Consider the following 15,663-nt stretch of genomic DNA (forward strand, 5'->3'; position numbering starts at 1 on the left):
TGTAACTAACTAGATAAATAAATAGTACATCATTTAAAATTTCCTTTATAATTTTTTCAATGACTACGTTTTTTTTCTCCTTGTGTTTCCGACCCAGATTCTAAATGTTAAGGAAGCGCCGAGCCTGAAAGTGTCACTGCGTGAAAATCATGTGCATTGATCACACTGTTAAAAGTTCCTATTTCTTCCCCTTCTCTATGTGCATCGTTTCTGCCTGCTTAACATCATAGCACCTTTCCAGAGCCCATCCGGTGTAGCCTGCGACTCTGCCAGTTCTGCAGTGGAGCATGCAGCGTTATTCTGCTAGGTTAAGTGCGGCACAATCTAATTACTCTAATGTCGGTTGCGGTCTTAAATCACACTTATTGGGTAAGTGCGCCCGTTTGTCTGTCCTTCAGAAGGGAAGCCGCTCTGCTCTGCTCTCTGACTAATTATTCCAACTGGATATGAGCAATTGCACTTATTGGCTAGGGCATGGCACCGGCTGCCTGCGCTCCCATTCGTTGCCAGTGAAGTCTGCGTGCGATTGGGTCCTGGGAAGGAGTGGGAGGGGTTTCTCTCTTTCCTCCCTGTGCTGGAGCGTGTGTGGATGTGAGCACTCATTTCTCTCCTATTATTTGAGTGGCTGCAGGTACTGGTGTCTGCCTCTTTGCCTCTGTGCCAGAGGGATAAAGAGGGAAAGACAGAGGACTAGTGCTTCATATCCCCCCTCTGGCCTCCCCGTCTCCCTGCTCCCTGTCACTCCATCCTTCCTTCCTCCCTCCCGGACCACCCGTCAGCCGCTGGATCAACCCGCCCGGACCCTCCTCCCACAACCCCTTTGACTATCCTCACTTCACCGTCCCGTCTCGTGAACTGAGTGCAGGTAAGCCAGCACCTAGATGTGACTTTGTTGTGCTTTTTTCCCCGCTTCTCTACACTCTTTGCATGTCATTTTGTCTATGTTTCTCACACACACTCTTTCTCACGCACCCTCCCTCACTCTCTTTAGCTTTCAAGTTTTCCCCTCTGGCAGTTCCTCTCAGAGGGAAGCGTGCAAAGAGAGATGAGGGATTAGAATCTGTGAGGTCACTGTTTTCTAGCCCAAACTCAGTTCGCAAAGAGTACTTACCACTTCCTCTATCTAAGACTTTATCTGAAGCGGTGTAATGCCCACTGGCTATGGATACGCTGGAAAACTGATGCTCCGCGCCACGAACCGAGTGCCGAGTGTGTACTTTAGCTTCACACGCTTCCTCTGTGTTGTCCTTGACCCCTGCAGCAGTTTATTTTCTGTGTGTCAGAGTTGTTTAGCGCTGAGGTGTATAGAGGAAACTTGCGCTTCTAGGATTACCCATGTCATGATGTAACTACTGGACTGACATATTCAAATGAGGTGTTCGTTGTTAATTCAGACATTTAATATGATCAAAAACATACTTTGTGTGCAGTGCAAGGGCTTGTATTTTTGTGTGTGTGTGTGTGTATTTTGAGAGACTTTTTAAACATTTTAAACATAAAAAATTTTTTCTTTTGAAAAAAAATGTAAACGTTGCACTTTTAACATTGTTCAGTCCTATATTTGTTCAGTTTTTGGCAACGCGATCCGTTTATCTGACCAGCAGTTTGAGGAAGCATTTATAAACATTCAGTATTTGTTGAAATTAGCGGGACAGAAATTACTGTGTGTTCAAGTCCTTCTGGGAAGTTTGCATTTATGAGTTGAGAAGTTGTAATTACGATGTCAGGCACATTCAAATCACATTGATCCGAACAAGATGGCGACGTACCTTTTTCATCAAAAATACAGCAAGGTGTTTCAACTCTTGCAAAATGAAGGATGCAAATGAGGTGTTGGAACTGGTAAATGGAACCGGTATAAACAATAAATAAATATTCGTAGTTGCACAAAGCTATTATATTGTGTACATGAAACTTAGCTACTTTTATTATATCTTTTTAATTATGCACTTGACCATCAACTAAAGATGTTGAGTTCACCATTTTTCTCAGTTTCACACCCCCATTTCAGAAACTCCGGGCTCAAAAAAAAAACATTCACATGCTATCAACTCCTTAATCCAACAAATCCAATTTTTCTGTTTAACATATTTATTTGCACAAATCTGGCAGTAATTTTACTATCTAAAATGGAGCTATTAAAAGCATAATGCCCATCAAAATTAATATTTCATCATCACATACTCGATTTTAAGTTATTTTAAACCTGTATGACTGACTTTCTACTGTAGAACATGAATGAAGATATTTTGAGAAATGTCTTTTTTTGTGTGTGTGTCTCTACAATGGAAATCAATGGTAACCAAAACTCTTTGTATTTTCTTTTGTGCTTCACAGAAGTAAATTAAACAGGTCTTTAATGTCAAGAATGTCAGAATTTGCATTTTTGGGTGATATATTCTTTTAAACCAAAGAGAGAATACAAGGAATTGTAAATATGTTTATAAAATTCTTTTCATTAAAACTCTTGCTCTATGAAGACAGTTGTTGACCTGAAGGAGAAAACTGACCGTAGATGTTTGGACTTGCATTCCAGGATGCACTGGCGCATGAAATCGAGTAGCTAGAAGCATTAGCGTTAATATACTTGCATAGAGTATATTTCAGGTCTAAATCTACAGAGCACAGCAGACAAAAAACTGCTTAGGTCTTCATCCAGTTCAGCGCTTTGATGTGAATGGGTGCTGCGTGAGATTGAAGTGGTGCAAACATCAATACCGGCCCATGGTTTGACAGATCTCGAACTTGTCTCTTGCACTTTAGCGGTAAAGACGTTTCCTATCAATCTGATTAATGGCATTACATCCCCAATGGTCGCTCTTTCTACAAGCACATTATACCTGAAAATATTCTCTTTCTTAATCAGCTTTTTTCTGGGTTTGTTAAAAGCAACGGTTAGGTGAGTGAATTCAGAGAAGAACAGGTGTCTTAATTAACACCATTATTCCTTTGCTGCCTTGTTGGCCTATTTCCAACTGCGGAATAAACAAGGAGTGATTGTTCAAACAATAAACGAATCTTTAACTAACACAGATGGATTAACAGGAATGAAAAATGCTACCTTACTTTATTTAACTGAGCATTGATCTGTTGAGTTATATCCAGTTCTTGTAAAGTTCTTGTACCTCATGCTAATCGAGACATATATTCAACCTCCCTTTTTTTAATTAGAAAACTAAAGTAGCTTGTGTCTTTTCAGGAGGACATTCAATGTTGTTGCACAGTGACTTTTTTTGCTGGTCCTCACGTTTACTCTAAAACAACTTAGCGGCCTTATATTGCTGGTTTTATATCGTGTCTAAACCATAGCACAAATAGCGGCACTTCCTGAGAAATAAGACGTGCATTAATGCTCGACGTATAAAGAACTGTGACTTTTAGATCTAGTCGGTTCTTGGATGTCGAAGTTGTTTCACTGACAGCATGAGTGTTTTGAAATGTTCCCGTCAGGCAATCAGGATTTGCATTTTAGCACGATGCCTTTTTTAGCTGTTCACTTGTGGACTTATATTGGGAAGCTGTGCTTATCACGTAGTATGATTACAAATATGGGCAGATTCTTAAGCTAGAGTAAATTGGAAATGTCATCGATGAGGACTTATATCTCCTAAACCACTTTAGATTAGTTTCAGTTGCATATTTACCTCACTGTATATTTTCATCAGCGTGAAACAGATGCATGAAGTTTTAGGAAAAGCTATTACTTGCCAGACAAGTTCAATTATATTCTCTCTAACAAGACAGGTTTTTTTTTTTTTTTCCGCTGACGCCCATGATCTCGAAGCAGCTGGTCTTTTTGTGCTTTGGCTGTTTTTTTTTTTTTTTTTTTTTTCCTCCGGATCTCATGCTGTCCTGGCTTCCGAGTTGCTGGTTCGGCAGAGTTGCAGTATCAAAAGGCCTCTGCCATTCCCTGGGCTTCCTCTCTATTCCCAACGTGCCAGGAAACTATGGGAGCCTGGATGTCACTTCGGACTGAGATCCAAACATGAATGTACATGTAAATGATTTCATTTTGACGTTACTTCAGTGCTTTTTGGAAGTAGGATGTGGAAAGAAGCCAGCTCGTCTTTAGCTTCAGCCAGAAGATGAGCCGCTTTTATTTACTGTATTAAATTTTGCTATAACTGATGCTTAGTGCTGACAGAGAGTTAGCTTCTTTTTTTTTTTCCTCCCATCCTCCATTCGGTCTGATTGGTACGCAGGTCTCCTCCGCATGGCCGTATAGTAAGTTAAAAACGTCATGGCTGTGTCATAACTCATAAGCGAATGCAAAGTGTTGCCGAGGGCTGAAATTGAATGCTGCACCTTTTCAAAGTTAAGGCCCGGAAAGAATTATGGCCTGTGAAATCCTGGGCCCTTTGTCTTTCTGCAAAGCCACTCTGCAGTGTAATTTAACCCGCCGATGGGCCGTGAGATCAATCAGGACCCAGGAAGCTGAGGGGGGTTGGGGAAGGAGTCGAACCGGCCCTGGACCCCCCACTGCCGTCATTTTTAATGCTTGACTGGGTGGCCCGGCTATTTTTATTGTTTCCTGTGATGTAGTGGATCGGAGATGTTCTGGAAAAGGTTATGGAAACATTGCAGGCTTGTCTGAATTTGTAGATCCGTGGGTCGTGTAAGCTTCTGATGCGGCTGGCTGTTTGATTAAGTCAGGTCATCCTGTTGTTAATCTGTCAGTGATCCAATTTAATCAGTCATGGCGTCCAAGCTATACACTGAACACACATGTGCTGCTCTCTGTGTTTCTGTAAGAGATAGCAATTCTAGTCTGAGACTTGGACTCAAGTTGTGCTTGAGTTGTAAAATAATTGTCTTGAGATTACACTTAGACTTAGGCAATCAACTTGAGACTTGAACTTGATTCCAAATACAAAATCCAGGGCTCAACAACAAGTATTGTTTTTTTCTGTTGACATGCCACAGAGGAATGAGATTTTTTTCGTAGATATTTTCAGGAATCTTTTTTTTTATGTTTTATTTTTATTGTTTTCCACACCATGTAGTGGATATATAATAATAATAATAATAATAATAATAATAATAATAATAATAATAATAATAATAATAATAATACATATTATTTTTTTATTGGATTTAAGTTTTAATCAATATTTTAATTGTTGATAAAATAATGAGCAAAGAAACATAATTTTATTAAATATAATGTATTTCATTATTTTCAATTACATGTAATTGATTAAAATTACATCATGTTTAATACGTTTTTATTCTGATTATAACTTGATTAAAAAAACTAATAAAAAAAAAATTCTGCCACTCTAAAATGTATTAAATTGATTATTCTTCAACAAGGTTTATAAAACCTAAACTGTAGTTTAGAGAAGACTCTTCTTAACTCTTCTTGGGAGACCTGAAACTTAAACTGTACTTGAAAACTTTAGACTTAAGACTTCGTTTTTACTTTAAATTGCAGAACATGATAAAAATCGAATGTTCTCAATACATTTTATTAAACCAGCCTGCACAGTTGTTACCAACAAGACTTAACTTGGACTTCTGTGAATGTGCAAAATTGCAAAAGCCGTAGAAAACTGTTCTGAAAAGATATATACGAGACCGGACTTGCACTTGCACCTCAAAGACTTGAAAGTCAACTTGGACTTTACGTCAGAGACGTCTGAGAAGATGTCTGCCGTATGGTGCCTGTGTATTGCAAGGAATATAATGTGTCAGGATAAGTCTTAAAGAGACTTTGAAGCCTGTCTTATAGCGCTGTCTTGGCAGCATGGCTGGATCTCAGCGTTTTTGTTTGATTAAAAGCGCACAGGAGTTTGTAACACACGGTAGGTGCAAGAGAAGGGCTGACAGCTTAACCACTGATTATTCAAGCCTCTTAGGCTAAGCCATGGCACTCCAGTGATGAACGCCTTCTCCACTTCACATTCCCGCTCCCTCGCCTTTTTTTTTTTTTTTTTTTTTTTTTTTTTTTTTACACATTGCTTTCTTACTCCCTCCCTCTCGCTCTCGTCCTCTCTTCCTTTCTCATTGAGCATCGGGATCAGTAGCAGAGTGATTCATGCAGTGCCGAGGCTTTATTTAGACATAATCCGCTGAGTGTCACTATGGCACGAGGCTTTGGTCAGGTTCTCCTACCATGCTCCTGCCTGCCTTCGTACCCAACCCCCAACAAGATGGGAGTGTGTCAGCGGGTCACATGGCGTGACGCGAGGAGACACCCAACCATGAATGATGCAGCATTTTCTCAGCGGCCTCGCCCATGTTATCGGACGGAGAGTGATCGGCGGCGTTGTGAGGAAGGAGAGAGAGGAAGACAGCTTCCGTGCAAATGCGTTCTAATAAAATCTACAGCCTCTGGAGCTTTTAGTAAAAGCTCTGCCTCATGTTCGGTGTCTGCCGATGCCCTCCCACCTGCTCCCTGGCAAGGCCTGTGTTCCAGAGTGTTGTGACCGCCGAGATGGGCAGATTGAACCCAGCGGGATGGGGTGTGAGGGGAAAGGTGTGACCTGCTGTTTGAAAAAGTCTTTTTTAGCCACCGAAAAGGACTCCTGAGTGACATTTACCGTAAAGCTGTAAACATCGGCCTTGTTTTGACTGCGGGATCACCTTGGCTCTTTTTTTGTTGTCGTCGTCTGTTCAGGGTAGCTCTTGGCTTGCCCCTCTCTACAACAAATATGCTTGCCTGACACACTTTCCTGAGCCGATGCCGTTCGCTCTTCCAAAGCATCTGCGCAGCTAAGTCAGCAGTAACGCTGCTGTGTTCTGGGGATGCACAGATTGAGGAAAGAGGCATGAGTTTCCTCTCTGCTCTGTGCAGCGTATACTGTATGGAAATCTTAATTCTGTGTCCTTACATTTGCCCTCAGGAGGATTTGGCTGATATATAAAATATTCACAATATAATTAAGATGATTTTGCTGGCAGTATTCTGTGAATTTCACTATAATGCGTTTTTTTTACTTAAAGACTGCGCCATTACACTGGTTTTGTGATCTTTCATTTACTGTGACGTTTTAATAGAGTGTCTAATTTGGTGTCTGTTAGTGAATGGATTCAAAGATTCAAATTGGTACCATAGTACAACAATGTTCCTGTGAGGCATTTTTCATTATTAAAATGTAGAAATGTAGGAAAAGTGTGTGTGTGTGTGTGTGTGTGTGTGTGTGTGTGTAAAGATTACATAAAAGAAATTACATAAAAATGTTGCTATTGTGTAATATTTGACAATGGAACTTATTTCTGTGATGCCAAAGTTGACTTTTCATTAGCCATTAATCATCTCCTTACGTGATCCTTCAGAAATTGTTGTAACATTATTTTTGTGATTTTTTTTATTTTTTATTTTTTTTAACAATAGAAAAATCAAAAGACCAAAATTGATTAAAAATCTTATGCTTGCAAAATAAATGTATTTTTGCTGTCATTTTTTGTTGTCAATTTAATACATTGATTATATAAATTACTTTTTTCTACAAAGTACAGTGAAACCATTAATATTGTGAAATATGCTAAGAATTTGAAATAAATACTATATAACTGTAAATATTATAAAATGTTATTGCAATTTAAAATGTTTTCCTATTTTAATGTTAAAAGAGGTATTATTTTCTGTAATGTGTGTAATAAATTAATTTATACATTTCCTTTGCTGTACAAAAATGCTGTTACTGCGCATACACACTTAAAAACACATGCTATGATTACTTTGACATTTAATCATATTTCTCTTCTTGCTTAAAAAATGACGTTTTATTGGCAGGTCTTAAAGAGAAATGCTGTGTGTGTTTTTTGTTTTTTTTTAATCCAAATACTGAACTTTTTTTTTTTTTATTTTCGGAACCACCTGAAGTGGTTAAAACACTGGTTTAGCAAGTATTAAGAAGATACTTATTAGGTAGGCACTTCTCCTGTTTTGTGTATAAAGGCTTAGTCAATACACCCTTACATACTGCTTTGTCATTGTTAAGATCAGTGTAGAGCTAATATTGATTCTTTATGCTATGCTCCACATAACTGTAGAAGACAATAATGATCTGAAAAAAGGTAGACTTAACAAATAAAGCATTTGGAATAGGGCCATATGATACCGTTGACACATTAAACCCATATACTGTATAATCTGCAATGTATGCGTTTTCAGTGTGACAACTGCCGGAAACCAGATGAGCAGGATTTCTTCCATAATACGAGATATTAACTTAAAGTGTGGCTGATGCATAAGTCATTTAAGTGTAATGTAATTAACAGGATCTGTTTGATTTCTGACATTTTTTTTCACCAGCGCATCACCAGTTGAGGCTCAATCTGCTTCCTGCAGGAAAATCTGAGCCGCAGATTAGTTAGCGCCATGATTTCTCCCACGAGGTTGAGGGATTTGATCTATCGGCTAATTCCCCTCAATCTTAACTCGATGAGAACTGCCTGTGACATCACTTCAATAAAACCTCAGCAGCGAAGGTAAAGCACACGATATCGCTATCTGTTCTTCTCTGGAGGGGGGAGGTACAGAGCTGTGGAGATATTCAAATGTGCGGCGTGCCTTTGAATTTCTGCCGGAGCCTTTTTGCTGGATTAAGACTTAAAAACCTTTAAAGGAGAACCCCTCCAATCATAAAGGTGTGAAAGTGTCAAGCGTTTTGCCAAACATTTCTGCACGTCTCCCTTGCTGTCTATTTTAAAAGCTAATTTGCAGTCTTTCACATTTCTCTGTGTTAACGGAACACATTTGAATAGTTATAAGAAGATCAGAGACTATGTGCTGAATAAATATGTCTTGCATATACAAAGTTTTGGGGTTGCAAATTTTTATTTATACTTTTTTTTTGTGAAAAATACTGTAAACACGCATGCGCACATTTATATAAGAAAAATATGCAATATATATATATCTATCTGGGTCAATGGCGTTACGTCTACATTTTCCAATCACATTTTTTTCTGTTAAAATATGTTTAAATGCATTTTTAAATGTATTTAAAAAAGTACCTCTCCCACATATGTACCAACTTAAACTTTTCTAAAAAGATTAGTTAATAGATTTTTCTGTTATTAAAAGTGTCAAAACATCATGTTGAAATTTGAAATTACCCTTAATTTATTCAGATTAATTTTCTGCACAATTTGGCATGATTTCCAAAGGGTTTTGTAATCCTGTATAAAATTGCGAGCATTTTCATTTATATTTCCATCATAAAATTCATATAAACTTTGTCTGATAAACATGATGTGTGATATATTGAATCATATATATATATATATATATATATATATATATATATATATATATATATATATATATATATATATATATATATATATATATATATATTATATAGGTTTGTAACTCCTAAAATTATTGACTGGTACGTAGTTTCCAAAATTGGATATCATGTGGTATGAACTCAGAAAAACAATAAATATTAAGTTATTTCTACAAATGTTTATTTTTACTATAAATTTCAAAATGCATGTGCGCGTTGCTTTAAATTTAGTTCTTCCTCTCGCCGAGTTTTGCTTTGAATGTTTTCATTTATACTGCTTGAAATGCAGTGCTATTTAAAGCCTTGTGATATTGAGTTGATGATCATAACTAAATTGAAAAGTGAACAAACACACACATATTTAATAAATATGTCTTCCACATACAAGTATATCATATGGCTTAATTAGGAGTGCAATATAGCATGTGATTCATCCAGTGAATACTAGTTTTATCATGCTTTTACGATGCCTTTTTGTCAGTTTTAGAGCTTAACAACCCCCACTTTCATTGTATGGAAAACCACAGTGTCAAAACAACGTCGCGCCAAACATCTGCTTTTGCGTTTGACAGAAGAAAGAAAACAATACAGTTTTGAAACAACACAGGGGGGAGCGTCTGATAGTTAATGGACTATTCCTTTACAAATTAAAGGCCCGACTGATTGCATTGTTTATAAAAACGATGCCATATGGATTTCAACGAAACAAGCGTGCCAGTTTGTGTTGACGCAATGACATAATTAATCGGCTCTATGGTCAAGTGCAGAAATATTAACTGAATGAGATCCACATTTAAGCAACTTTTCAGTTTATCCGTCAATGATCAATAGCTATAATTAAGGACCATAATAAGTAATGTTTTGCAGTGTGGGAAGCCAGCTCCTTCATCTTCTTTGTTGTACAGCAGTATTTTATAGGCAGTTGGCCTGAGTCCTTAGCTTTGCCCTTTCACAGATTGTGCGAGCGACTTCAGAAGAACTCCACCCATATGTTAAGAACACACACACTGTGAAGGGTATTATGGGACAACTGTCTCCCTCAGGCATAGATATCCAGGTGGAATAGGGGCTTCTGGGGGACTGAATCTTGTCGGAGGCTCAGCGCAAACCACAATATACAAAAGCCGCTCAGCACAAAAGAGGTCAAATAAAGGATATCTATGAAATGCTATTAGCTCAATTAATGCCAAGGACACATAAAGTATAATGACTCGTCTGGGTAATACGCATGTGTCCGGATAGCTGATACAGCTATTGAAAACTGGTGCACAAGCCTTTTATCTTACTTGCGTATAGAGCCCTGCACATTGAGAGGGGTGAGGAAAGACTCCATTTGTGTGGTCGTGAGCGTGATTTTTGGCCATTTTAATATTACACGAATCCTTTTAACTCTCTTACATAAATACATTATTTTTTTTACCAAAATATCCATTAATTTGGTAATGTGTTTTAGTATTTACACTACTTTTGAAGAGTTTACATATCGCAAAAACAGTAATACAATAAAAAAAAAACTGTTTTGTACTTTGATAATATATATATTTTTTTATATTAAGGTAGAATGTCCATCACTCCAGGTTTTAATATCATGCAATGCTTCAAAATGTATGTTTCTAATATCATTAATTGCTCAGAAAACATTTTGCAATCCATCCGTGCAATGATTAATTTTTTCAAACCCATCCAGTGATTGGTCGATTTCATTTAAAGCAGTGTTTGCGGGTTTTTAACGCTCCAAAAGCTACACCTAGTGGCACAGAATGAATTTGCATTTTCATTCAGACCAACGTGAATAGGTTGACAAGTGGGGGGCAATATGAAGAATGAAACTGTTTGGGACTCGTTTTAAAAATTACTAATTTCAGTGATTCAGACTCGACTCTTTCTTTTGAGAGACAATAACTTTATACATGGTGCATGTTCAGATTTAAAACTGCAGGGTGTTTTCATTCACTTGTTTTACACACTGCATGAAAGCTCCTTTTCAAACAAAGTTCAACAAAAAGTTATGGCATCGGGAAGGTTTCAGTAGGTGTTCTTGTAGCATTTAAGTCCTCACTTTTTCCACAATTTTTCACAAACTTCGCTCAGTTCTAGATTAGGTTGTCACACTTTTAAGTCTCTCAAGAATACATTTACACCTTGGCTTTGATGCCTTTAGAGATTTGGTAATTTGTCGAGACAGTTTTCTAATTAATTTCATGTTTCTGTTTGTTGTGCTGAACAAATTACGGCTGTAAGATGAAGCCCTGTGCAAATATACTGGCATGTACCACCATGTTTGCGTTAAATATTTAATAATTTATATAATCAATCATGTTTTTCAACAATAATGAGGTTGCTCTAGTGTAATGACAGGCTGTACGTTGTCTGATGTGATAAAACTCAGAATAATGCTTATAATTCAGTAGTAAATGTCTGTTTAAGAGAATTTAAAAGTATTTAGCTGGCATGTACATAGATTTAAACCAAGTCACAAGTTTACTCAGGAGGGATATACATATTTTTTGTAGCAAGTCTTACCGGCTTGATTTTATATATCTTTGCAAAATATAAAATATATTATTGCCCAACTCTACTTTTTTCTTGACCGATACATCACTTGGTTATCACTTTTTCTTATCAGCGCTTCATAAATGAAACGAGCACGAATACATTTTAGGTGTCTTTATTTTTCATTTAGCCAAACAATACCTCTCTTTCACTGAATCTTACAGTTATAATAACTTGAAAGTGATTTGTGTGAACAGTAGCGATGTTGCATTCTTGATTTGTTACTCGAGGCATTATTGTGCAATAATATCTGCATTTTGAACAGGTTTGTATCACAGAGAATAAAAAGAGGTGGCAAAGTCGAACAAGCTGGTGTTGATGAAATGCTTTAAAAGGTTCCTCGATAAGCTCCTTTGCTGGGTGTTTGTGTGTAAGTGACAGGCTCTCACAGCCCTGTCAGACTGTTTCTGCACATAAGCAGTTCCTCTAACATTATGCTTACTGCTTCTTGACTTGTTTTGTTCCTGTGTAATCCCTCCGCACTTGGTCGGCTCCATTCGCTGCGCTCGGGCTGCTGAAACTGCAGCTCGCTTTTAAACCTTGCTCAACTTTTCAAACTGACTTTCAAAGCATCTTGTCATGAGAAAGCAAACCGCCGAACTCTCTCACACATCACGCCCGCATTATTTTCATCGCTGGACCAAAAAAAAAAAAAAAAAAAAAAAACGCTTTCATCAGTGTTTTCTTTATTGTGTGGTGGCAAACACTTCGCAATGATTTTAATATTTCTGGGAGAATATAGACATGATGTATAGTCCTGGTATCACAAAAAAAGAGACCGTGCTTTGCTTTGTGTCAGCTAAATACTGTGATTGAAATTTATTCAGCAATATATCAAAATAACATCCTAATTTCTGGTTATTTTTCTTGCCTCTGTGTGGCTTTTATGATCATTTCCTTTTATATTTTAGTTACAGCCTGGAGAACAAGCTGTTATGAGTGGGGTCCACTAAGGTCGTAAACAGCAGTATTTCTCCGTTAGGGGGTCAAGGACCAAAAATGGGTCATAGGTCCGTTTTGGTGGTGTCACCAACAGCAGAAAAGTAAAAGAATAAAATATGGTTCATAAGATGTTATTTTTTTTTTTAATTCCAAAAAAGCTTTTTAATGAAAAATAGCTCTATTATGTTAACATAAAAAAACAAATCATAATGTGTTAATTTATCATAAATCTTGTAATGAAAGGTTTCCTATTCGTAGTTTATTTAAATGTGTTGTTGACATACAAAAAAATCATATCAATTTTAAATGATAGATTATATACAGATATTTTAAATATTTATATTGATTGTTTTTAATTGATTATTTTGATTGTTGTGTGTGTGTGTGTGTGTGTGTGTGTGTGTATATATATATATATATATATATATATATATATATATATATATATATATATATATATATATATATAAAATAAAATTTCTAAACTAACCATGGAATCACATGCAATTAGATTTTATACTGGTAGATGCTGTTTTTAGATATTTTTTCATGGACGGCCATTTGTTGCATACTTCTGGGGGGCCTTTAACCAGCCAAACATCTGTCATTGAGATGAATGGGAAAGCTAACGGATAGCTTTCTCCAGGTATTATAAACCTCCTTGGGCCCACCCATAAAAATTTCATCCGAGGCCCTGTGAATTCAAGCGACAGCCCCGGCTGAAATTAATGGAGACGTTTGATTGATTAGACCTGCATTTCAGAGAGATTCCTTTGCAAATCAATGACTGCCTGCATGTAAGCGTTAATGAAATTGCACACCGGCAGAAGTGAGCTGACTTTTCCATGACGGAGTTAAGAGTCTGCACTTTCCCTAAAAGCCCTGTGGAGATCTTTTCCCCTCTTAACGTCTCCATGAAAATGTCATTCGATTCAAAAAAATATTTTACAGCCAGTGAAGTGTCTCCAAGTTGATTCATTTATTTATTAGCGAATGAAAGTAATGAAACACTTAAACACATTTCAATAGCTCTATTTTGTGCTGCTCTGGCTTTATTGCCTTCCGAGCGCCCACAAAGATTTACTTATTTGATGAATGCATTAGGTGCTTTTACAATATTTAGCAAAGCGCGGACCCTCTTAATTTATAACCCCCCGGCTAAATGAAAATGGAAAAATATCAGCTTTCCTCTCCAAGCTTGATATTACGTTTTGAAGCACAATGTTGAAAGGGCTGCGATTCATTATTAATGCTCACAATATAAATAGTTTAGATCTTATTAATATTTCATTTATGGCAGGAAAAAAGATTTGAGTGACTGCTACAGTATTGGAAAAAGTGTAAATATATTATAAAGACAGTTCATAGGAAATATGGCCGGTAGGAAAGGCAAATGTAAACACGCGTACGCCATATGCGTTTCTTTTGATATCGCTCGTGCTTGACTCACGAAAGGGACAAAAGGCTTTTTTAAATAATGATGGTGAGGACTTGCGTGAGCGTGGTCGGCTCTCTGGGCTGCGTGTCGTAAGGAGATAAGTTATGTGTTTTATGGATCTTTTGAGCACTGTAACAGCCGTCACAACAGAGATCTTTAATCTCACCGATGTGTGCTGGCCATCGCACCGGGACAGTCCTTGAGCAGGGGTCAGGTGATAATCTGTAAACGCCGGGACTCTGAGAAAGCGAAAAAAAGGAATATAAGCTTTTAGAGATCATTAAACATTAATGCAGTGTGATTTGTGCGTCGAGCCCTTGTGCTGAATTTTGGTCTACATCATTATAGAATTTCATCTCGGGGACCCTCTGAAGTGGCTCCATGTCAGACAGGAGATCAGATTGTAAGCGCCTTTAGAGGAACTGATTAACTTCTGGTTTGCACAATCGCTCACAGGCTGAGGACCGAAGTGTTTTATCTGCATCCGCTTGAAGCCCCTAAATAAATTGGCTAAATTGGTTTTCAGAGCAGCTGAGTCCAGACCGGGCAGATATTTTACAGGTTTTTCTTCTGCCAATGCATTACATGTGGGGACGTCCTCAAGTCTTCTTTTTTTCCCAGAATGCCCATTGAACTGGAAAATGATTGACGCTTCGCGTCAGTAGTTTTGTTTGCCAGTAGATGGCAGTCTTTCCTAAGTGTTTTAGGTGCACTTGAGTCGGGTCAAGGTTCAGTTTTTGAGATACTGTTTTTAATGGCTATATCTAGGCCTCATGTATATCTCACTAGTTATTTTATCGTTTGATCCTAATAGACAGAAACTTTGATTAATGTAGCAACTTACTGAATTGATATACAACGTGCGTTTACTGGCATTATACAGCAGTTTTGAAGGCAGCTCATCTGGTTAAAATTAAGTCTGAACTTTCAGTTTTCTAATAGATGTCATGGATTTGATAAACACTACTATGTCACACAGAGCCAGAGAACACATTCATCACAGTCTTGTCAAACAATGCAAAACATGACCATGAGAGGGAGCACTTTTCACACGGACAGATGTTCATTTACTTTCATTTAGAAATGTCTCCTTGTTTTTTTTTTTGAAGGAATTTCTGGTTGCTGGGAGCTGAAGACTGGATTTGGCAGTGCAGTCGCAGATGTAAGAGCTGGTACCCTTTACAATAAAATATATTAGAAAAAAACTAAACTTTTCTACAAACTAATTTTTAAGCAATTTTGACATGAAGCTGAAACAACATGGTTCTCTAACATTATGCATTACCTTTTGACCTCTTCTAATTTATACTTTTATTTCTATGAAGAATAACATTTTCTAAACTCATTTTCTAAAATGTATTTTGTACATATTTTAATTAGTGCTGTAATTGTAATTAGTATATGTGTGCATATTGTGTATATTTACTATATATATATATATATACACACACACACACACACACACACACACACAAAATCGTTTTAAATATT

General features: G+C 37.2%; 1 protein-coding gene across 11 annotated transcripts in view; it reads left to right on the forward strand.

Annotated features, from left to right (window-relative positions):
- Window positions 1-590: 590 nt before the first annotated feature.
- pcbp3 (poly(rC) binding protein 3) overlaps window positions 591-15,663 on the forward strand; it is a 53,861-nt gene continuing 38,788 nt past the window's right edge. For 5 of the 11 annotated variants that reach the window (XM_043248974.1, XM_043248975.1, XM_043248984.1 and 2 more), the window contains exons 1-2: window positions 591-865; window positions 15,282-15,334. The gene's annotated coding sequence lies outside the window, so the exon portion shown is untranslated. The remainder of the gene's footprint in view (window positions 866-15,281; window positions 15,335-15,663) is intronic. The other 6 variants (XM_043248978.1, XM_043248979.1, XM_043248976.1 and 3 more) reach the window with 3 other exon arrangements.

The sequence above is a fragment of the Puntigrus tetrazona genome, chromosome 9 (genome assembly GCF_018831695.1).
Source record: "Puntigrus tetrazona isolate hp1 chromosome 9, ASM1883169v1, whole genome shotgun sequence".
In the NCBI taxonomy this organism is placed as follows: domain Eukaryota; kingdom Metazoa; phylum Chordata; class Actinopteri; order Cypriniformes; family Cyprinidae; genus Puntigrus; species Puntigrus tetrazona.